Source organism: Thermobia domestica, chromosome 6, assembly GCF_964235325.1.
Source record: "Thermobia domestica chromosome 6, izTheDome1.hap1.1, whole genome shotgun sequence".
NCBI classification, from domain to species: domain Eukaryota; kingdom Metazoa; phylum Arthropoda; class Insecta; order Zygentoma; family Lepismatidae; genus Thermobia; species Thermobia domestica.
The window spans coordinates 232,137,806-232,162,679 of record NC_137459.1 but is presented as its reverse complement, the minus strand read 5'-3'; the positions used below and the strand labels follow the sequence as shown (position 1 = coordinate 232,162,679).

Here is a 24,874-nt window from a genome sequence, read left to right as displayed (position 1 = left end):
ATACATAGCACCATCATTTACTGCACAGTAAGAACCTCATGTCTTAACAGGAAACCCATTTGTCTTCATTACGTCCAGAGTCGCCTCTGGACAGAAGATAGATCACACTTGTCACACAAACCATTACCTATGTGTTTTGTTGTTACAATGCACTTCATAATTCTCATTTTCATTCTTCCTTCTCTTCTCTCCTGTTTCAGATAAAGGATACAAATGAACCAGTCAACCAATGATATACAGCCTAAATCCGCTTTCGTTCGAACTTCGAACCTAACTCCTCTCGTAGTTAGTTACTGTACTAAACTGTGAGCAGGTATTGCAGACGTACTTGGGAGATCAGTACAGATAAGCTACTTAGGAGGCTGACAGAAGGTCCTCATCTTCTGGAAGATTTTATCTTAGTTTTTGAGGTCATTGTTTGCATTCATATTCTGACCAACTCTTTTGCCTTTAGTAGCACTTATCCGAACGAGCTGCTCTTCGCCTATATACTATCTACATCTGAGTATCTCGTTTCCATTGCTTTGATCCTTTCGGATCATGCATCGGCTACCGGGGATAGTTGTGCCTCCCACCTGCAATCCCTCGGTAGATACAGGAAGGGATCCTCGCAAAAATCGGCGCAGTCGATCGTTGTCTGAAAGCAGTGCTGAATCAGCAGATAAACGCTCTCGATCCCGTTCACCTACTTATATACAGAAAGCACCTGAACGTACGAAGAAATGCAGTTTACCACAGATCCGCAAGAGCCTACACCGTCTACTTCGGTAACAATTCCTATCTATATTGCATCACCAACCCACCGAAGATTTATTCATTTCTACTGACTAATTATGACGCCAAATACAGCAATAGTCGTCACATTTTCAATCAAATCATGAAATACCTTCCTCGTGCTAGTATAAAGCAAATTATTTTCACCAAGAATGGTGTTATCATAAAGTCAGATGATGAGAAATTCGGCATAACACTCCGTAATAAAGCCAGTTATGAAATATTTGGTAAAAATGCCAAGCTTTCGAATCTGACTGATAAGGTAAAGCAGAATCCACCACCACCTCGCACACCAATGATGTATGTTGATATTCGAGGTGTTCTACCGGAAATAACAGATGATGAAGTTCTCGAGGAACTTAAAGCAGAAGGCATTGACGTAGCGAAATGTATTCGCATTAAAAATAGAAATGGTGCTACATACATGGTTCGTGTTTTAACCACGTCCCAAACTTCTATTGATACCTTATTGCAAGACGGAGCTTATATCTTCAAACAACGACACCGAGTTGAGCCATCCCGTACTACCGCACCTCTCCCAGTTAGATGCGAGAAGTGTCAAGCTTACAATGCGCACGCCACGTCAAAATGTCCAAATGTTCCCAAAAGTGGGTATTGTGCAAGACAACATGAAACCAAGGAGTGCCCTAATACGGGAAGACAACCACATTGTTCCACATGTTCCAGTACTTCGCACCCTACTTACTGTTACAATGCAAGTCTAAGCCGGCACCTGATCCAAATCAACCAGAAATGACAGTTCCGCTCCGTACGACGGATGCTTCAGTACCATTCTCGCAATCTATTGCTTCACCTATCACTGTGGAAAACTTCCTGAGATACATCACTCTTATTTTGCAAAATATTTTTCCGTTTCAACGTCAGTTCATTCTTGACCATGTTATTGCGGCGGCCTCTGTTATATTTCAAGTTAATCCGTATGCCACCTATTCTTGTCCATTTGTTCAATTTCATATTGCACCACGTGATACTGCAGTTTAAACCGAACCTTTTCTGTCTCAGTATGGGTCTTACCATCCTTTTTATGAATATTCGATTGTTATCTCAACATAAAACACTATTTGAACAACTACTTTTAGAAGAAACAGTCGATATATTCACTTTAAACGTGACAGCGCTTAAACCAGCACATACCGTACGTTTTCCTAGGTATCAGTTTGTACGGCATGATTACCCAGACACCAACGCCAGAGCACAAGGCGGTGTAGCGATTGGAATCCACAATAAACTTTCTTATAGATGTCACTCTGTACCAATAAATGTTCCATTGCCAGAGCACTTAGTGACGACAATCTATCTTTCAAACTTAGCGCTAACTGTTGCTACGATCTATGTCCGTCCCAGGCATATAATTCCGCTACAATTCTTTCGTTATTTGTTTTCGCAGTATCGCAATCTTCTAATCTTGGCGGATGTCAATATCCACAGTCGCTCCGACAGAGATAAAACTCAGTTCTTTGACTATATATCTCTGGGCTTACATGGCCATATATATATAACCTACCCAGGCATACCAGGCCTAGTAGCCAAACTACCCCTGATGTTCTTATTAGTACACCTACATTAGTTGCTAAAGCCACTGTATCTGTTTTGGATTGCATCGGTAGTGATCATCTACCCATAAAGGTTACAATCAACCATCCACGCCCACCATCGTCTCTATCATTCGAAAGAACTCTATTCTTGTACGATAAAGCTAATTGGGAGCAGTATCGGACTGATATCAGTATAGCAATGGATCAGTTGGAACCGCCGACGTCTGAAACTGATCTCAACAAAGCCGTTCAGAGCATTACAACTGCTCTTGTTGAAAGTGCTAATAAAAATATCCCTACCTACCATGGTAAAACGTATCAACCAATGTTGCCACCTGAATATCTTTCACTTGTAAGAAAATCCAGGCAGTATTTCCGTGAATATGAAAAGACACGAAATCCAGAATATTTGCCTCAGGCGCGTAGTTGGCAACGCACAGTTCACAACTACATTGTTGCGCACAAACGGCTTAGTTGGAGTAAAACATCCAACAAGCTGAATACTGAAACACATCCTACAAGGTACTGGAAAAAAAAATAACCTATTAACTGGGCAGAAAGTTAGTACTCCATGCCCTCTTGTACAGGACGATCATCTTTTGCAAACAGATCAGGCAAAAGCTGACGCTTTTGTATCTCATTTGCAAGCAGTCTTTCCACACATCGCTTAAGTCTACGAATATCTGAACTGGCAATTAGCAATTTACTTCAGCCTTCGATATCGCATGAGTTAGATAACACCAATCATTTGATTCAGGCGATTACTCCTGATGAAATACGCGGAACTCTCAAACGCAAACGCAATACTGCTCCTGGTTTCGATAGTAAAAATCGGTGAAAGGGCGAAGTGGCGTATCTTGATTTTCATAATTTTACAGGAGAGCGATTTAAAATGTCTCGTTCAACGTTATATCTTGCTTTACATTTCAAAATACGCCATTTTTAGAACGTTCATACCTCTGTTAATATAAAGAATTTCGGTATGAAATTTCTAGTTGATAGGGAAGGTTAAATGAGGATAGATGGTGGTCATAACTCAAAATCACGTTTTCAAGTTACGCCACTTCGCTCTTTCACCGACGGAATTCTTAAAGAATGCTCACTGCAGTTTTTTCTCTTCTTAGCAACAATATATACGTTTATTTTACGCACTGGCTATCATCCGCAAGACTGGAAGGTGTCTAATGTCTGTATGTTCTTAAAACCTAACAAACCACCTTACTCCGTGACTTCATATCGAACCATACAATTAACTTCTACTTTGGGTAAACTGTTTGAAAAAATCCTGGTACGTCGTCTCCATCCATATCTTAGCGAACATAACCTTCTACCTTCTCATCAAACAGGATTCCGGCCGCTATATACTATCAATGACCAACTACTTCGACTTACCACTATAATTACCAATCATTATAACAAAGCATTACCGTCTTGCCTCGTACTCATGGACCTCGAGAAGGCGTTTGACCGCATTTGGAATTACGGCTTATTTTATAAACTATTGAAACTCGGAATTCCTCTTACTTACCTTCGAGTTATATATTCATTTATACTGAATCGTATTGCCTATGTGAATATCAATGGTACATTATCACATCCGATATTCCCACTGACCGGCGTACCGCACAGTTCAAGCTTATCACTACTTCTTTATATCCTCTATGCATCGGATTTACCATCTCCAGCACCTAATACATATTTGTTCCAATATGCGGATGATACCGCTTTTCTCACGCTTGGTAAAACAATTCAGCAAATTAATGTCCACTTACAGGCTACAATTACTGCATTTCTTCAATGGTGTGATTAATGGAGACTCACTGTTAACGAAGATAAGACACAGACGCTAGTAATTTTACCGCCCAACTGCCGCTGTAAGGTTCACCGTAATCCAAATTTGCTACAGATACGTGTTGGTGATCATCTTCTACAGCCGACTAAAACTGTTACCTATTTAGGTATTGTTTTTGATAAATTGCGGTGGACAGCCCAACTCCAGAAACTTGTTGGGAAAGCAAAAAATCGATTACAGCTTTTAAGCCGACTCGTGGGTCAAAACTGGGGGTTAAACTCTAAGTTATTATTGAACACTTATAAAGCCTTTATGCGTAGTGTCCTCACTTTCGGTCATATATCCTGGTGCTCTGCTCTGCAGAAGTTTTACAATAGGTTAGAAATTCTCGAACGTCATGCTATCAGACTCGCATTTCGCATAAGACTACCATACCCCAATGATGATCTTTATAATAAGATCGATTTTCCTCCGCTTGTCCAACATATTGCTCTCTTACGGCAAAAATATATAGCTAACCGTCCCCATTCATATAAAGATATATTTCTCGAGACCATATTCATAGATTTGGAACAAGACGCCCAGTTCCGATACTGCTATACACCACTCAGCATCCTCATTTCCATATATGTTCGATCACATCCAGACGATCATCATCATGCAAGATTTTTCCGACGACAACTCCTTCATCATGATATTCCTCATCTTTTACCATCATAGCACTGTCTCTCGCAAAACTAATAAGGGCTTCCCAACGGTTTTCATCAGTCTTGAGCCGCCCCAAGACAGAAGACTAACCAGCATTCGTCTCACTAACTTATTTCATTGTGTTGTGATGTGATGTGCACTGCATTCATTATCATGAGCATTAATGTCGTCAATTACAATATGCCTATATTTCGCTAGCACGTTTTTCATATTTTGAATATTCATTTATTTGAGACTTTCACTGCACCTCTTTACTATTATTAATCTAAATGCACTTATTATTCTATTATCCTATTATGTGTTAGTTATTGTTAATGTTTATATTTTGTTTTTGTTTCAAGTTTTTTTTATATATTGATATGCATATATGTGTTTGCAACATCTTGCGTTTTAGTAATTGTTATTTACCGAAATTTTCTTTAACAGCACATTGCCCAGCAGCAAATGTAATAAAAGTTAATTGATGCTTCCACATCCCAGGCCAAGAGAGAGGGCGAAACCCTGTTGTGGCAGTTTTTCATATTTCCAAATATTATGCGACAATAAAGATTTCAATCAATCCTGTTACCCTAAAAAAAGCGCTTTAGTTCTCATGAAACAAGACTCCACGTCTTTAAAATGGTAATTTGGTCTACAATCACCTACGCATGTCCAGCATGGCAACATGCGGCACTCAGTCACTTGCGCACGGTCGAGAGTGTGCAAACCAGGGCAGCTTGTATCATAACAGGCCATGACCGATATACGCGTAATCGTTAACTTTTAGAGGACTTAAACATATATCCTATCAGGGACGTGTTACATCAACATCATACTCGTATCTGGGCCAACCTCCCACGCCACGTCAACACCGCTATCGCAGCCATTGGCACAGCGCATACACATCGACGAATATACAGGACGCCAAGATTGTAGCATTAACTCTTTACCCACACTCTAGCCTCTCACTGCGACAGTTGCAGTGAAGGCCACATGACGTCGTCGTACTTCATATTCTAACTCACCCTCCCCCCAAATGTCTAATCATCTTTTCTATAGCTATCATCGAGTCAGGGACTTTTGTTCGATACTCGACACAAAAGCTCACTAATAAGCTGAGCTGAGCTGAGCTTTCGTTCACAACTACATTGTTGCAAACAAACGGCTTAGCTGGTTTAAAACATGCAACAAGCTGAACACTGAAACATCCTACAAAGTATTGAAAAAATAATCTATTAACTGGGCAGAAAGTTAGTACTGCATACCCTCTTGTACAGGACGATCATCTTTCGCAAACAGATCAGGCAAAAGCTGACGCTTTTGTATCTTATTTGCAAGCAGTCTTTGCACCGCCTGTTTCCACGCATCGCTTAAGTCCACGAATATCTGAACCATCAATTAGCAACTTACTTCAGCCTTCGATATCACATGAGTTAGATAACACCAATCCTTTGATTAAGGCCCCTGATGAAATACGCGGAGCCCTCAAACGCAAACGCAATACTGCTCCTGGTTTCGATAGTATATCTTACAGAATTCTTAAAGAATGCTCACTGCAGTTTTTTCTCTTCTTAGCAACAATATATACGTTTACTTTACGCACTGGCTATTATCCGCAAGACTGGAAGGTGTCTAATGTCTGTATGTTCTTAAAACCTAACAAAATACCTCACTCCGAGACTTCATATCGAACCATATAATTAACTTCTACTTTGGGTAAACTGTTTGAAAAAATCCTGGTACGTCGTCTCCATCCATATCTTAGCGAGCATAACTTTCTACCTTCTCATCAAACAGGATTCCGGCCGCTATATGCTATCAATGACCAACTACTTCGACTTACCACTATAATTACCAATCATTATAACAAAGCATTACCGTCTTGCCTCGTACTCATGGACCTCGAGAAGGCGTTTGACCGCATTTGGCATTACAGGTTATTTTAAAAACTATTGGAACTCGGAATTCTTCTCACTTACCTTCGAGTTATATATTCATTTATACTGAATCGTATTCCCTATGTGAATATCAATGGTACGCTATCACATCCGATATTCCCACTCACCGTCGTACCACAGGGTTCAAGCTTATCACCACTTCTATATATCCTCTATACATCGGATTTACCATCTCCAGCACCTAATACATATTTGTTCCAATATGCGGATGATACCACTTTTCTCACGCTTGGTAAAACCATCCAGAAAAATAATGTCCACTTACAGGCTACGATTACAGCATGTGTTCAATGGTGTGATAAATAGAGGCTCACTGTTAACGAAGATAAAACACATACGCTAGTAATTTTACCGCCCAACCGCCGCTGTAAGGTTCATCGTAATCCAAGTTTGCTACAGATACGTGTCGGTGTTCATCTTTTACAGCCGACTAAAACTGTTACCTATTTAGGTATTGTTTTTGATAAATTGCGGTGGACAGCCCAACTCCAGAAACTTGTTGGGAAAACAAAAAATCGATTACAGATTTTAAGCCGACTTGTGGTCAAAACTGGGGTTTAAACTCGAAGTTATTACTGAATACTTATAAAGCCTTTATGCATAGTTTCCTCACTTTCGGCCATATATCCTGGTGTTCTGCTTCGCAGAAGTTTTACAGTAGAGTAGAAATTCTCGAACGTCATGCTATCAGACTCGCCTTTCGCATAAGACTACCATACCCCACTGATGATCTCTATAATAAGATCGATTTTCCTCCGCTTGTCCAATACATTGCTCTCTTAGGGCAAAAAATATATAGCTAACCGTCTCCATTCATATAAAGATATATTTCTCGAGACCATATTCATAGATTTGGAACAAGACTCCCAGTTCCGATACTGCTATACACCACTCAGCGTCATCATTTCCATTTATGCTCGACAACGTCCAGCCGATCATCATCATGCAAGATTTTTCCGACGACAGCTCATTCATCATGATATTCATCTTTTACCATCATAGCAATCTCTCCCACAACACTAGTAAGGGCTTCCCAACGGTTTTCATCAGTCTTGAGCCGCCCCAAAACACAAGATTAGCCAGCATTCGTCCCTCTAACTTATTTCATTGTGTTGTGATGTGATGTGCACTGCATTCATTATCACGAGCATGAATGTAGTCCAATAAAGTATGCATATATTTCACTAGCACGTTTTTCATATTTTGAATATTCACTTATTTTGATGCTTTCACTGCACCTCTTTACTTTTATTTATCTAAATTCACTTATTATTCTATTATCCTATTATCTGTTAGTTTAGTTATTGTTAATGTTTATAATTTTTGATTCAAGTTTTTTATTAATATACATATATGTGTTTGCAACTTCTTGCGTTTTAGTAATTGTTACTTACCAACATTTTCTTTAACAGCACATTGCCCAACAACAAATGCAATAAAAATTAATTGATGCTCCTACATCCCAGGCCAAGAGAGAGGGCGAAACCGTCTAGTGGCAGTTTTTTATATTTCCAAATATTATGCGACAATAAAGATTTCAACCAATCCTGTCTCCCTAAAAAAAAAGAAAAAAAAAAGAAAAACTTTCGTTGCGATTGTAGCAATTTAATAGATAGATACTAGCTGAACCTGCGCTCTTTACACAGCGCATCATTCATATATGAGCATGAATCTTTTTCTTATTCCTGACATCTGTACATGCCCCTTTGCAGACACAAGTGAAAGAAGTCTTGGTAAAAATCGGCAAGAGACACCGTAAGGGGAGATTGTTTTTGATTACTTTTTCGATATCTCGTACCATTTGCAAGATTTGAGCCTACTTCCGGTTGCAGTTTTTAATTTATGTGTGACCTGTGTTTTCTTTCTTCTTGCATGTAGTATGTAATAAGCAAATACATAAACTAAGTAATTCCATGGCCTATGGAACCCGAAGGTTCAATGCTGCGTTCACGAAAGCTCTCCAATGACTTCTATCCTTAGCCAATTGGATCCAGTTTCTAGTTTGTATTCCTATTTTTGCGAGATCCGTCTTAATATTGTCCTCCCATCTGCGCCTACGTCTTCCTAATGGTCGTTTTCCGAATGGTCTTCCAGTTAAGATTTTGAAAGCATTCGTTCTTTCTTCCATCCTGGCTACATGACCTGCCCACCTGAGCCTCCTAGATTTGATGACCCTAACAATGTTGGATAAACCGTATAAATTATGTAGTTCGTCGTTACGAAGATTCCGCCATTCTCTATTCCCGTTTCTCTTGGGCTCGAATATTCGTCTCAGGATCTTGTTCTAAAATCCTTTCAATCTATGTTGTTCTTTCCGAGTAAGAGACAATATGTCGCTACCATACAGAACAACAGGCATGATTATCGTTTTATACACTTTAAAATAAGCTAATACATTCGCATACAATCAATTATAATGTCAGTGATACATGGTGTTCATTGGGCAAAACACTCCAAACAATAAAGATTCAACTTAGACTGGAGAAATGGTTATCCTTCGTTTTTCATTAAAATTTGGCCATGAAGCAAACACCTGAAAGATATGCAGCCCCTATAAACCATTATATGGTGTTGGAAAGTATAATAGGTAGGATATTATGCTTTAGTACTTTTTTTTTAAATTTCAACACTTCCAGTGTACCCGTAAAGATGTAATAAATAAATAATGGCCATGCTTTTCTTTAAAATATTGAGTTAGAACTGGACAATCTGCTCAAAATTTGCAATCGATCAATGAAAACGTCATCTTTCTAGAGCCTGTAGTTTCCGAGATCTCACTGTCGAACGGATTTGCCACAAACATATAAACGTCCACAAAGGTATAGTTTGAAAACTCCGGAGATGACAGCACAATTCGTTTGAATTTATTTCGGAGAAGGCTTATTAAAATGCAAAGGCTTTGAACGATAATTTAAAAGAATAAACTTTGTGAATAAAGATCTCTTTAAATAATTTATTTAAAGTAAACTTTTTTACAAATATTTGTTTTTGTTATAAACGTGAAATCACAAATAACCGTAAATCACAAGGTTTGAAAGCTAAAGTTATAGGTTGGAGCTCAGTCGCTCTCAAAACTTAAGATTAATGCCACCAAAACCCAAGCTATTGTTTTCATACCGCCCCGTAAACGTACCAAGGCTCACCGAAATCCATCTCTTTTGTCACTCCATGTTCATAATGCAGCCATCGTTCCAACCCGAACCATTACATACTTAGGCATACTATTCGATTATCATTTAACGTGGAAACTGCATCTCAACCATGTGAAAACTAAAGCTTACAACCACCTCAATCTCTTGAAACGACTAACTGGCACAACCTGGGGTCTCTCATCACACATAGTTCTCAACACATACAAGGCGTTCCTCCGCCCAGTTCTTACTAACGGTTTTCCAGCTTGGATTTTCACTCCTTACGCACATTATCAGAAATTAACCATTCTTGAGAGACACGCTTTCCGCATCGCGTTCCGCATTTCTCTCCCGAGTCCAACTCGAGACCTATATTGTTTAATATCATTTCCTACACTTACCTACCATCTCGAAACTATCCGCTTAAAATTCATTACTCAACGCTACACATACCACCATCCTCTATTGTTTGAAACTATGCATCATCTTGCACTCCACTCATATCCTGCACGGTACTATCATACTCCACTTCACCTTCTCTTTACTTTATATTGCTACACGGTCCCTCCCGACCATCTCGATCTACAGACTCTCCAAGATTATCGTTTGCATATTCATCTACCGCATATCTTTCCATCATATGCACAGTAATTTCATCTCACTAACAGGGTTCACCACGTCTCCATTCGCCTAGAGCAGCCCCTAGGCAGAAGATAACCGCATTCGTCTTTCTAACACTTCTTGTGTCGTGTTGTGGCGTCAAGTGCACTTCGTCCCATCTTTCATTTTCATCATGAATTCCATATATCGCTTATCAATACCTTCGTTTTACATTTTGTTGCCTGCTTTCTCACGCTTGCCATATTATGTATGTTTTTCACCATTCTTGCTATATTATATGAAGTATTATGTATCCTATTTTTCGTATATTATGTATGTAGTATTTTGTTTTCACGTATAACCATGATTTATTTTCCAGTTCGCCTACAAGTATGTTTATGATCGCAAAGATCATAATGTCCTTCCAATAATATGTAAGATAATAAAGATTATAACAATAAATAATAGCCCATAGCCCAACCACCCATACCTTTTTCCCATAATGGTTCTCTCAACTCCCTTCCCTAAAAAGGGTGTAGCCCTCTTAAAGGATGCTAGCCTTCGGCTAGCCTTAAAAAGAACGCTCTCAACTGCTATTGTAGCATTTTAATAGAAAGATGTTTGTGGACGTTTATATGTTTGTGGCCAATTCTTTCGACAGTGAGATCTCGGAAACTAGAGGCTCTAGAAAGATGACGCTTTCACTAATCGATTGCAAATTTTGCATAGATTGTCCAGTTCTAATTGAATATTTAAAAAAAAAAACATGGCCATTATTTATTTATTACATTTTTACGGTGCACTGGAAGTGTTGAAATTAAAAAAAAATAAAATACTAAAGCATCATATCCTACGCATTATACATTCGAACGCCACATTATTGTCTATATACGGGTTGGGTATGTCTCAGACGTTTGTTTCCTGGCCAAATAATACAGAAAAAGGAAGGATAACCATTTCTCCAGTACAAGATGAATCTTTATGGTTGGAGTGTTTTGCCTAATAAACACCATATATAACTGGCATTATAATTAATTATGTATGTAACGTATTTGCTTATTACATACTACATGCAAGAAGAAAGAAAACATTGGTCATACATGACTTAGAAACTCCAGCAGGAAGTAGGCTTAAATTTTGCAAACGGTGAAAGATATTGAGAAGAAAAATTGAAAAAAAAACTTCCCTTTGTGATACTCCTTGCCGATTTTTCTTTAAATCAATGCGTCTTTCACTTGTGTCTGTAAAGGGACATGTACAGCTGTTGTGAGGAATGAGAAGGAGATTTATGCTCATATGCGAATGATGCGTTGTGTAGAGAGCGCAGGTTCAGCTAATTTATATATCAAAATACTAGGTTTATATGTTTGTGGTCAAGAAAAGTTTATATGTTTGTGGCCAATTCTTTCAACAATGAGATCTCAGAAACCACAAGTGCTAAGAAACTTGCCGTTTTCGCTGGTCGATTCCAAATTTCGTGTAGATTTCCTAGTTCTCATTCATTAAAATGTCTTTATTTTTCTATTTCAAATTTTAGGCGTCGTTTTGGTCCTATCAGTTTAACATTGCAACTAGGTTTATACCCTTGTGAAAAGCAACCAGTAGAGCACCTACGTATAGCAAGTTGATGAACATTTCAGGGTCTTTGCTTTAATGTGAATGACAAAAGCTATTGTGAGCTGGCAACTTCGAAGGCTTGTGGACCTATAATGAGGCGTACACAGATATGGAATTATAAGAAAAAAATAGTTGCATTTGGTATTGTCCATCACTTATCCAACTTTGCCACAAACTCACCCCACCATTCTGTAATTAAAATACTGCATTTATATGTTTGTTTATAACAATTCACTTCCATTTGGGGGTCTTCCTGTCCTTTACTTGCGTCGTAAAGAGACTTCCATAGATATAATGACAAGTGGGAAGGAAATTCACGCTCATATTAGAACTGTGCGCTGTGTAAATAGCGCGGGTTCAGCTACTAATATAAAAATTGTCCTTCTTTTATTGATAAAGTGTCCATCGTGAGGATTAGCTTAAGTTGGAGATGTGAAAATCGTTATATATACTCTTAAATAAATATAACTAAATACGTTGCTTAACGTATGGAAGAGAAAAATTTCTATATTAAGATTTACCATCATTTACTCAGAAAATGTTTAATAGTTTAATGTAGAGATTTGCTTAAGTTAGAGGTATGAAATTCGTTACATAAACTCTTAATTAAAAATTAGGGAATCAAGTATTGCAACGTTATCGAAAATGGCACTCCTGGAATGGGAAGGGGTTATATATATATATATATATATATATATATATATATATATATATATATATATATATATATATATATATATATATATATATATATATATATATATATATATATATATATATAGTGTGTGTGTGTGTGTATGTATGCATGTAATAGTAAAATTCATTTACTTAAAACTCAGACCATGCTAATATACCTAGAAACATGAGATTTGGACAGAAGATTCCTTTTGTTACGTTAACAATGAATATGAAAGGATAGCTTCTACACATATATGCTAAGTGAGGTAAAGGGGATTCATTTATTTTGTCCAAAATTGAGTACCATACAAATCCCTGAAGATAGGAAGATTATTCTTGGCATATAAATTTCTCATTAAAAATAAGTGCACACTTGTCTCAATGTTTTAAAAAATTCTCCTTTTAAGAATAAGGGGACAATTTATATTTTTACTCCCCTCCAAATTGAAAGCGACGTTGTCTGTTGTTGATGATCGTATTATGGAGAAAGAGGCTGCGAACTTTTGAATTGAATTTTGGAGCATACTTAGTATCTTTCACGAGCTAGGTTATAATCACTGCTTTAATTAAGGTGCGTTTCCTAAAGAAGGGTGGTGTTAATATTAATACAATAAGTAACGCATTTCAGAGTCTCTCAAGTCAGGAAGATGAAACTCTGTATAAAAATTTCTAATTACAGATAAGCGGACAAGTGGCCAAGCATTTTCCAAAATTCCTGTCAAAGGGAGGATTTCTATATTTGTTCGAACCTTTGGAATAAACATTGTATATTGTTTGTGATCACATCACAGAAAATGGATTACCCGTTTGAAAAGAATCATGAAACAGAGTTTCTGGCTCAAGGTATGCATCATGCCATATTGACGAACAGGTGTATCCTAAGGGAATGAGAGTGTTCTAAATTTATGTCAAAAATAGAGTATCTTAATTAAAATTACACGTTTTTAAAATTGCACGTTCATTTAAAGTGTATCCTTAGAAGGAAGAGGGCCTAAAACATTTTTCATAAACCTATTCTCTCGTGTGAAGAACGGACATTTTAGCTATGGATTTCAAGTGGAAGCTAACACTAGATATAAATATACTTCATAACAGGATAAAATATTTTGTTTTTAATTGTTGAATGTTATACGAAATAACACGTAGCTACGAAATAGAGCAACAAACGTGCAGGAAGGATAAGTGTACTACGTCTTGTGAGGAAGTACGGAAGCGCCCAGCCATCCTTATATCTTTGTTTTGCTGGTTTAGTTGAAAAGCAAAGAAAAAGTAAAAAAAAAAAAAAGGTCAAGTCCCTAGCCATCAAATGATTCTTTAAACTTCTCTCTAGTTTCCTTTCCTTTACTGCAGTGTAGGAATCTCCTTGAATAGAAAAAAAAAAAGAAAAAGAAAATTCGCATATGCTATACTGCTTATTTCTATATGAAGTAAAACTGGAGTGACGATTGACGAGGTACAAAAAGGCAAGTAACGAAAAATTCACAATGCACTACATGATGCATGCAATGGCTATATCTCTTCGTGACTTCATAGAGACTGATGTTTTGTTACAGGGTCACCATCTCTCGGCATTCATTCTTGTCTTCCTTCAGACCATTTCTTCCTGGAAGCCTTCAGTGATTTCTCTCCATTGGCTACTCACATACAAAGAACGTGTCGATGCGGGTTGAAAACAGTGACACAATATCTGCTTCTGGGTCCGGATATTGGTTAATCTATGAAGGAAGTAAAGTTAGAAGAGGAAAAGAGAGGGGAATCCTATCTAACCTCTATTCAAAATCCCACTGTTATCAAACTTGTTAGTCAGGTGCGGGGTATCAGAGAGGAATTCGTAATTAAAATGAACATCAGTTCAGGAAGTTATTCCTCTAATTTGTACTTGTGTTAATAATCCACTGATCATCAAGGACTTGCATTTACACACAGCAAACTGACGTAAAATATAACAGTTTAGTCAAGCACGTTCTAATATGGTACTGTGACAGCTATTTTCAGTAATTTTTTATAATTTAAAAATTTGTTTCCAGCCTGTTTCTTGGATTTGAGGAATGGATTTATATTCGTTATACTACTGTTATACATTATTCATGTCTCCTTTTGGTTTTTTACTTGCACAAAAACTCAATCACTGTGCTCGACTTTTTTTTAAATATACAGTCGATAATTGGCTGTGCGTGTTGATTATTGCTATCTCAAAAAGAAAAGGCATTTAAAACTTACAGTTTCTTGCTAAGTCGTATGTATAATATATGTAATCGTATATGAATGTTATTATTAAAAGGTACCTGAGTCACTTGCCTAGTTTCGACTACGTTTTGTTTCAAATTCTCTGGAATAATGGGGATACCATGAACTAAGATACAATGCTCTTCTTTATTCTGTTATGGTATCTCAAGTAGGACCATTTGTGTTGCAAAATATGTGACTATGCCAGAGGTTGAAATAAGACTTAACTCCAAACAGAAACATAGTGAGTCAGTTCGCTTTTAAAAATAACATATACGTATATACTAGCTGGATCATTTGCGCCGTACAATAGTGAAGTTGGACAACCAAGCATACAGTGAAGTGAGCTGGGTTGCCTAAACCCTAGGGGTAACATGCTTACAAAAGTACTTTGGCATACATTTAGGAATTATATTGGAAGTATCATGCGAGTCGCTTTCGCCGATACTAAAGGTAACAAACTATATATTCTTTAGCATGAGAGGCGTGGAAGTTGTTTAGAAATATTACCGCTCTAAGAAACATTCAGATTTAACAATAATCTACATTTATGGCAAATGAGGTTAACGAAAGAAAGAAGAAAAGGAAAATAATCCAAATGCCTGAAATAAAAATTAAATGTTCAAGTTTTACATCCCACGATTATGCCAGCTAGGCTAAAGGAGACGGCGATGGTGAGAAATGAAAAAATGGTGGAATGAATGAAGTGGGAGGAAACGGGAGAACCCCGAGAAAACCCGCGTATGTGGTGTTTGTCCACCACAAAACTCCTCTTTCATTCTTGGTGCCAGTTGGAATATAAACAAGGACCCCATCCAGAAGAGGTGAACACTCTACCACTGAGCCACCGCGGCCCCCCAAACGTCCGAGTCAAGAAAATTCCTAAGGCAGGTTACGTGTTTCAGCAATTACTTTGTTATAAGATCGAGCTCCTTGACGAAAGATCTGTTGCATCAATCATGAGTTATTGTTCATAATTAAGTCTAGCCTGAATTGTAAATAATAAAATTGCAATTAGTAATCAACGCACTGATCTATTTATTTTACTAATGAAATAAATAATATAAAACTATCTCATTTTATACAATCTAAACTACACCTATAATTCCCAATTAGCAGACATCAGCGGGTTTCAAAACCATCACTTAGTAAGACATTTTACATCTAAAGTAAATAACCTTTTGCTACATTCTAAATCTTCGATTTCAATTTAATCATGAAAACTCCTCTTTCATTTAACTGACTTAGTCCACATATGCTAGACAATAGCATCAAACACATGAGTATGAACATTATGAATACAATTAAATCATATAGAAACCATCTTATCTATTTAAAATATAAGATTGTACGATCGTAATTTGCGGAACGTTCTAAAATAACATGCACAGCGAAGCGAATAATAGAGAATACTGCATACGAGTATTTAGAGAACATTCATATATGTTTATTTCCATTCCTTACTGCGAATTCCGGGCGTAGTTTATACCACCACCAACAATTTAATTTTAATCAGTGTTGTCATTGGCAGCTGTGAAAATATCATACACAAGTGTCTAAAATTGTACCGATTCATAGGCTGAATTTTAAATAATCTATACTATACTATGTAGAATTTTTATGTTCATCCAATTTACAATAGTAATTATACTAGTATGTGGACAGGATAGAGCAACTTAGACGATTTGTATTAACACAGCGTAAGAAGACAATAAGTTAAGGCAAGTTACATAAAAGTGAACATAATTTAGTATTATAGAATTATACATACACGCACCAAAATTGCATGCCTGGACATTAACACAGACACACACCTCAACGAAAAGCAGATGTTGTATTCGTTGTGGCTCGTTCGCTTATCTTCTGTACTGTTCAGTTCGGTGTAAATGCGATTGAAAAACCATTCAATAAAGGCTCATCAATAAAATCGACTACATCTATTTGCATTAATCCCTTCCAAAACGTCTATTCCCACTAGTTTAAAATAATTTAGACATATTTTTTGAATTAACGAAACACTTCACACCGGCAAATTACTAACCAAATCAAATTTATCAAACTGAAATTCATTTTCTAAGGTTCCATATACCACTATACAATCGTTAAATCATATCAGTGGATCATTTAACATAACATCAGAAATGTCCATAGGTTTGTGCGGTGCTTATATTCCATCTCATAGGGTCTACCAGCTTCCAATGCCTTGTACGTCTCTAGCTGTAATTTAGAATTGTCTCTAGAGACACGTACCAATGAAACTGATAAAGTAAGACAAAAATATTTGTAACTTTATTCGTAATACAGGTGTTCAAAGGCTTGTCCGTTATGCCTGCTGTACGCGAATTGAACGTGCCTGTGTATTGGCATGTACTCTTCGAAGCATTTCTGGTGTCACAGGGACATGCGTGAATAAGGCGTAGAACCTCACGGCTTAAGAAAAAAATCAATAGGGGTTAAATCTGGGGACCGTGGTGGGCCCGCGATAGGACCCCCACGACCAATCGCTCATTCAGGATACACTGCATCAAGATATTGTCGTACTGCGAGAATTTGATGAGGTGATACGTCGTCGTGTTGAGGTCAATTATTGATGACCAATTGAAGAGGAGCATCTTTCAACAAATTCTGCAGGTTCAACTCATTTTAAATAAAATTAAATTATAGTTGTTCCGTAATTCTAGGTTTGAGAGAAACCGGCCCAATGAAGTGGTCACCACCCAGACAACACGTACGTGTACGACACATGTGCACTATCCATGCATAAGCCGTACATTTGCACATGTGCATTTGTGTGGATGATGAACACATACATAACCCGTGCATAAGCCGTACACATGAATTTGCGTGGATGAAGCACACATACATAACCCATGTATGTGCACATGTGCATTTACGTGGGTTATGCACACGTACATAACCAGTGACTAAGTCGTGCATGTGAACATGTGCATTTGCATGGATAAAGTACACATTTACATAACCCGTGCCTAAGCCGTTACATACACATGTGCATTTGCGGGGATGAAGCACAAGTACAGAACCCGTGCTTAAAGCCGCTATGTGCACATGTGCATTTGCATGGATGAAGTACACATCTATATATCCCGTGCTGTAGCCGTTATATACACATGTGCATTTGTGTGGATGCAGCGCACGTACCTAACCCGTGCTTAAGCCGTTATGCACACATGTGCATTTGCGTGGATGCAGCGCACGTACAGAACCCGTACTTAAGCCGTTATGTGCACATTTGCATTTGCATGGATGAATCACACATTTATATAACCCGTGCTTAAGCCGTTATGTACACATGTGGATTTTCATGGATACAGCGCACGTACGTAACCCGTGCTTAAGCCATTATGTGCACATATGCATTTGCATGGATGAAGCACATATTTATATAACCCGTGCTTAAGCCGTTATATACGCGTGTGCATTTGCATGGATGCAGCGCACGTACGTAACCCGTGCCTAAGCCGTTATGTGCACATGTGCATTTGCATGGATGAAGTACACTTTTATATAACCCGTGCTGTAGCCGTTATGTATACATGTGCTTTTGCGTGGATGCAGCGCATGTACATAACTCATGCTTGAGCCGTGCATGTGCACATGTGCATTTGCGTGGATGAAGCACATTTAAATTACCGGTGCATAAGCCGTTGTGTGCACATGGGTATTTGCACGGCTACTGCACGTGTGTATGAGACATCCATAATATCGTGCAAGTGTATACTTTTACTTTCATTCTTTTACTCTCATTCTCATCAACAGAAGATAACCTTCATTTTTAGTAGGTGTCGTTTTTCCTCCAGGTGGTGTTATAGACTTTTCGACGAATAACAGCTGAATGATTGTAGAAACTCCATAACGTCCACTGAGCTAGGATACAAAGTAAACAGGTGGCAGCATTGTACTGATGTAACTACAGTCAGGCAGTTCATAGGTTTACAAAATTATTTTCGTGATCGATTACAGCAGAATATGTTGCGTTATTTGTTACTTGGCAAACATGTCAAAGATACTACCTAAAGCTTTGCTCGCTGCAAATAATAAACTCCAAACCTAAATTCTCACTGACAATTATAAGTTACTTGTTATATACTTTGAAGGTGATGTCTTTGCAGTTATAGATGGTGTTACTGCGTAGGACACCAAATATATAAACTCCTTTTTTCGTTGCATCTCGAATTTGCTTTTACATCACCTCTGTACTACGAGGAAATCACCTGTACACTACATGTAAATCATCTGGGTACTGCTTCAAATCACCTCTATCGTACATGTAAATCATCTGGGTACTGCGTGTAAATCACCTCTGTCCTACATGTAAATCACCTGTGTGTTAGGTGTAAATCATCTGGGTACTGCGTGTAAATCACCTGTGTGTTACGTGTAAATCACCTCTGTCCTATATGTAAATCACCTGGGTACTGCGTGTAAATCACCTGTGTGTTACGTGTAAATCATATCTGTCCTACCTGTAAATCACCTGGGTACTGCGTGTAAATCACCTGTGTGTTAACGTGTAAATCATCTCTGTCCTACATGTAAATCACCGCTGTCCTACATGTAAATCGAATACGTGCTACTTGTAAATCACCTGCGCGGTAGGTGTAAATCACTTGTGCAGGACGTGTACGTGTGCATTGCACATGTTCTGTGCACGTGAAGATGTTGAATAGAACCTGGCATGTATATGTGCATCACATGTACAGGCGTGCATTTATACAGATGATGCACATGTTGCATCCGTGCAATTGTACATGTACTATACGGATACTGTACATGCATTGTGCTGTCTGGGCAAGTACGTCACATCAAACATTTAAATCCCGTCGGTGCTGCTGTTGTTACACACGCACTCATTTCGGATTTTCAGCTGCCCAGTAGTGCATATTGTGCTTGCTAACGTTGGAATCTTTAGCAAAATAACACTCATCACTCCACAGAATTTTGTTGAAGTCAGGAGTCTCGTCTAGAGTGTGTAGAACTATTCTGCAGAAGGAAGTCTTGTCTCAAACTCATTTCCATAGAGCTGTTGGTTCAGATGAAGTTCGGTGCCAGCGTCTTTCTTTCAAAATTCTATGTACTGAAGCTTTATTAACTCCGAGAGTAGGACTAGCTCTTTGTTGTCCTGTGAAAAAAAATAAAATGTCAACGATAAATTACAGAGCGAAACTAATCACGCGTTATCGTCATTCACATATGTGACATACTATAGATGTAAACGGATGTTCCCTGACACGAAATTAAATTACTATCGAATGTTTTGAGTTCCGTAAATATTCCGTACACGAATAAAGTGAAACAAAAGGCAAAAATGGTGTGAAATTGACGATACTCTTATCTAGCCATCACAGTAATTACTGATTCTTTTGTAATGCCGTTGTTATGATGAAATCTTGTAATTTAAGCTCTAGCGTCTGCCAGACAATGTTGAGTCCTTGAGTCCTACAACACTATACACCAAAGCCGTTGAAAGAACGATTCACACTTATGTTTATATTGTTGCATACGCTATTAAAAATATGCGCTACTGAAAAACACAAAGGAAGATGCAGTTAACATTACACATACTAAAAGAAGATGGTTAAAAAAGTGCAAAATCCTAGCACGGCTTTATACTAAGATGTAAGATGGTAGTGTCCCTGAGAAATGGAAATGTACCATGATGATATTGTTGCACAAGAAAGGAGAGAAATGCCTAGGGAATTAAACACCCGTAAGTCTCTTTCCGGCAATAAAGTATTAATAAAAGTGCTCACGCGTCGACTACTGTAGAAAAACAGGTAGACCTCGCCCAACGAAGAGAAGAGACCGGATTTAGGAGTTGCTATAGCACAGAGGACCATATCAAAGTAGTAAGAGAACCAACGGCGCCGACTTTTCAAAATATGTGTGAGTGAATATCAATGTTGGGACGTGTAAGCCTATATGTTTTCCGGGAAGTTTCGATATTTGATTGATTTATTTTTAATTACTTTTATGAACACTGTCATAAAGGTATGTGCTGTGATAAAGTAAAATATACCGGTACTATAAAGATAAGTTGAGGCTGCTCTAGCTCAGTCGGTAACGCGGTTGACTTAAACGCAAGAGAAATGGGTTTAAACCCTTGTCCAAACTAAAACTCTTGTGGGTGCGGCGTCTTGGGGGGTCTTTGTTGTGGAGTGGAATATGTTCCCATAAATTACCCCCCTTTCTTTTTTGGGGGGGTAATTTATGGGAACATATTCCACTCCACAACAAAGAGCCCCCCAAGACGTTTGGTTTAATCTGCCAGTGATTCAGCCTATGAATCGGTACAATTTTATGATATTTTCACAGCTGCCAATGACAACACTGATTGAAATTAAATTGTTGGTGGTGGTATAAACTACGCCCGGAATTCGCAGTAAGGAATGGAAATAAACATATATGAATGTTCTCTAAATTCTCGTATGCAGTATTCTCTATTACTCGCTTCGGTGTGCATGTTATTTTAGAACGTTCCGCAAATTACGATCGCACAATCTTATTTTTTAATAGATAAGATGGTTTCTATATGATTTAATTGTATTCATAATGTTCATACTCATGTGTTTGATGCTATTGTCTAGCATATGTGGACTAAGTCAGTTAAATGAAAGAGGAGTTTTCATGATTAAATTGAAATCGAAGATTTAGAATGTAGCAAAAGGTTATTTAATTTAGATGTAAAATGTCTTACTAAGTGATGGTTTTGAAACCCGCTGATGTCTGCTAATTGGGAATTATAGGTGTAGTTTAGATTGTGTAAAATGAGATAGTTTTATATTATTTATTTTATTGGTAAAATAAATAGATCAGTGCGTTGATTACTAATTGCAATTTTATTATTTACAATTCAGGCTAGACTTAATTATGAACAATAACACATGATTGATGCAACAGATCATACGTCATGGAGCTCGATCTTATAATAAAGTAATTGCTGAAACAAGTATCATGCCTTAGGAATTTTCTTGATTCAGACGTTTGGGTTATTTTCCTTTTTTTCTTTCTCTCTTTTACCTTATTTATCGTAAATGTAGATTACTGTTAAATCTATATGTTTCTTGGAGCAGTAATAATTTCTAAACAACTTCCACATCTCTTATGCTATACAAATTCTAGTTTGTTACCTTTAGTATCGGTGAAAGTGATTCGCATGATATTTCCTATATAATTCTTAGATTTGTGATATATTTTTTATACGAAAAGGAAGTGCTTTTGCAAGCATGTTACCCCTCGGATTTAGACAAGCCAGCTTACTTCACTGTATGATTGGTTGTCCGACTTCAATATTGTACGGCGCAAATGAACCACCTGGTATATATACCGGTATATATGAACCATATGAACCACCTGGTATATATATATATATATATATATATATATATATATATATGGATGCTATTCAGCCGGTTCGTTAGAACCAGTTGTTACAATATTTCGAGTTCGCAGTACCGTCTGCCATGCACAGATATAAACACATACACAAGCAGCTGGATGGTATAGCTGGTTTGATAAAAAGAAATCACAACCAAATACAATTTTCCTACTTAAAAAAAAACATTGCTTCGCTCTGTACATACCAGAAGATTAATGGCGGGGCGGGAGAACCGTAAATTTTATCTTAAGTGTCTTTGTTTTAAGAAAGTTTTACACCTATAGAGTTAAACATAAGGACAAGGTGTAAGTAATCTATCAGGCCTTGTTTCCATATTATAAAACTAAACACAACAACACACTGAGCAAGACTATGTGATTATATATATATATATATATATATATATATATATATATATATATATATATATATATATATATAAAACAATCACGGAACAGTTTCAACACGATAACTGTGTCTTCATCAGACTTTCACTCCTATTATCACATAGCCTTGCTCAATGTGTTGTGTTTAGTTTGAAGGTATAAGTGTTTATTGTGTTTATTTCTTAATCTCAAATAGGAGATACCAAGAATGAGAACTGAGGTTATCAGTGGCGTATTTTGTGTGCTACCATGCCTACCAGCAGTAGCCCTGAAATATTACAAAATAAAGTTAATATAATATAAACTAACTTACTTTGTACCAGTGGCGGCCGATGGATTGTGGTTTCGGGTGCTGAAGTTCGAACGATAAGAGACAGATGATATAAAGTGGACTCATTTGCTAATCAGCATAACTTGAGATGCAAATGCTATGTGAGATGTTATATTAAATAAAATTTTGTTTTTAAAAAAATAAAAAAAAATGCAGAACATTTTATCCGATTATTCACCTTAATTAATTAGTAAGTTCATTCTCCTCTTTTTGATTGGAGCAAATCTGTCTAATACATGCTGGTTGAAATCTGGTATTCTTATTGCCAGGTCTCTTTCGATGGAAAGCATAACCAATGGTGATAACCTTTCTTGGGACGTTCAATTCCTTGAAAGTGTCAATTCTTTTCGATGTGGAAAAAAGCTTTTCTTATTTTGCTGAAGCCATAGGTACAGTTAATATTAATTTCAGAAGCTTTGTAGATTCACTAAATATTTTTCTAGATTATTGCGAACGATTCATTCCAGCATACTCAGTCCCTGACAGTGATCCGAATTCATCTTCAGCGTTGACTGAAGAGAGTTCGTAGCAGAGATTAGCGTTATAAAAAAATGTGCATTGAACACACTTTATTCATAGTTTATCCAGGAAAGTTTAAAATAAATTGAGGAAATTTATCTAGTGCAAACAACATTGCTGCCATAAGATATCCTGTAAATTTAAACTGGATTTTTTTTAACACTCTCCTGAATTGTCCTTTGCTTGTTTGGTCCAAGCCTTAATTGCAAGTTTTTCCTCAGTTGAAAGCTGGTCAATGTTTTTAGTAAGTTATTTACAAAAGTCATGGTATACAATTCATTCAGAACTTGTAGGTTATTTACATAATTAAAGCACACACAATAAAATTAAATCTAATAATTAAAAACCAAAACAGCTGATACAAAAAAGGTACTTATATATGAATTCCGAATATCACATATTCATACATCAACACACACACATGTGCGTAAAAGAAAAAAAATACATTCCAAATCATCCGTCTTGGTTGTTACGCAATGCACGATGAACACAATATACTTCCACATGAGGCGAAACACTGCTTATCAATGTCATATGTTCTGAAAAGGAAACCTCGAAACCCGCCAGATGTAGGATCAGTGTGTAACAGAAGCCAAAAATCAAAGAACATCAAAACAAACAGCATTGCCAGTTCTACGCCCATAAATGTTAGCTGGGAGGGGACCAAAGTATTTGAGAGAGGTTCAATACGTTTACGTAATATGGAACCTATCTTATACTGCACTCGAAAAGACACAGGTAATTCTTAATTACTTTCACCTATATTTTAGGAGGAAAATAATAGAATGATTATTTTTATAAGAAAGAGTACATGATGAGGTGTCAAATAAAATATTTAGCCTACATAAATCATTTATCTGTTAAACAAGTATAGTTCGTTAGGAAAGTCTACAAATGCTAGTCAAGTTTCGAAATTTTTCGGAGGTCCGAACCCGATGGACCCCCTCGTGGCTATGCCCCTGAGCATTGCTAACTATTCCCAACTTCAATGTGGCGTTCCCCATCATACAGTTTTATGTGGAAATTATCAAGAGTATAAAATGTACTTATTTTATTAAAAAAATATGTATATACTAAAGTACTATCCACAGAGGGAGGGGGCGATTCTACATACTGACTTATTAATATTTGGTTCACAAATTACTGTGGAAGAAGCCTTCATTATCGATATAAGCTAAGAATTAACTTGTAAATGCTGGTATACTTTCATTTGTTTTCTGCTC

General features: G+C 37.2%; 1 protein-coding gene across 5 annotated transcripts in view; it reads right to left on the bottom strand.

Annotated features, from left to right (window-relative positions):
• vri (nuclear factor interleukin-3-regulated vrille) overlaps positions 1–24,874 on the bottom strand; it is a 1,376,222-nt gene that overhangs the window by 461,209 nt on the left and 890,139 nt on the right. Inside the window, exon 5 of one of the 5 annotated variants that reach the window (XR_014131906.1) lies at positions 8,162–8,322. The exons of 3 other annotated variants lie outside the window; for them this stretch is intronic. The gene's annotated coding sequence lies outside the window, so the exon portion shown is untranslated. Of the gene's footprint in view, positions 1–8,161; positions 8,323–24,874 lie in introns of those variants that run through there. One more of the 5 variants, XM_081762655.1, reaches the window with a different exon arrangement.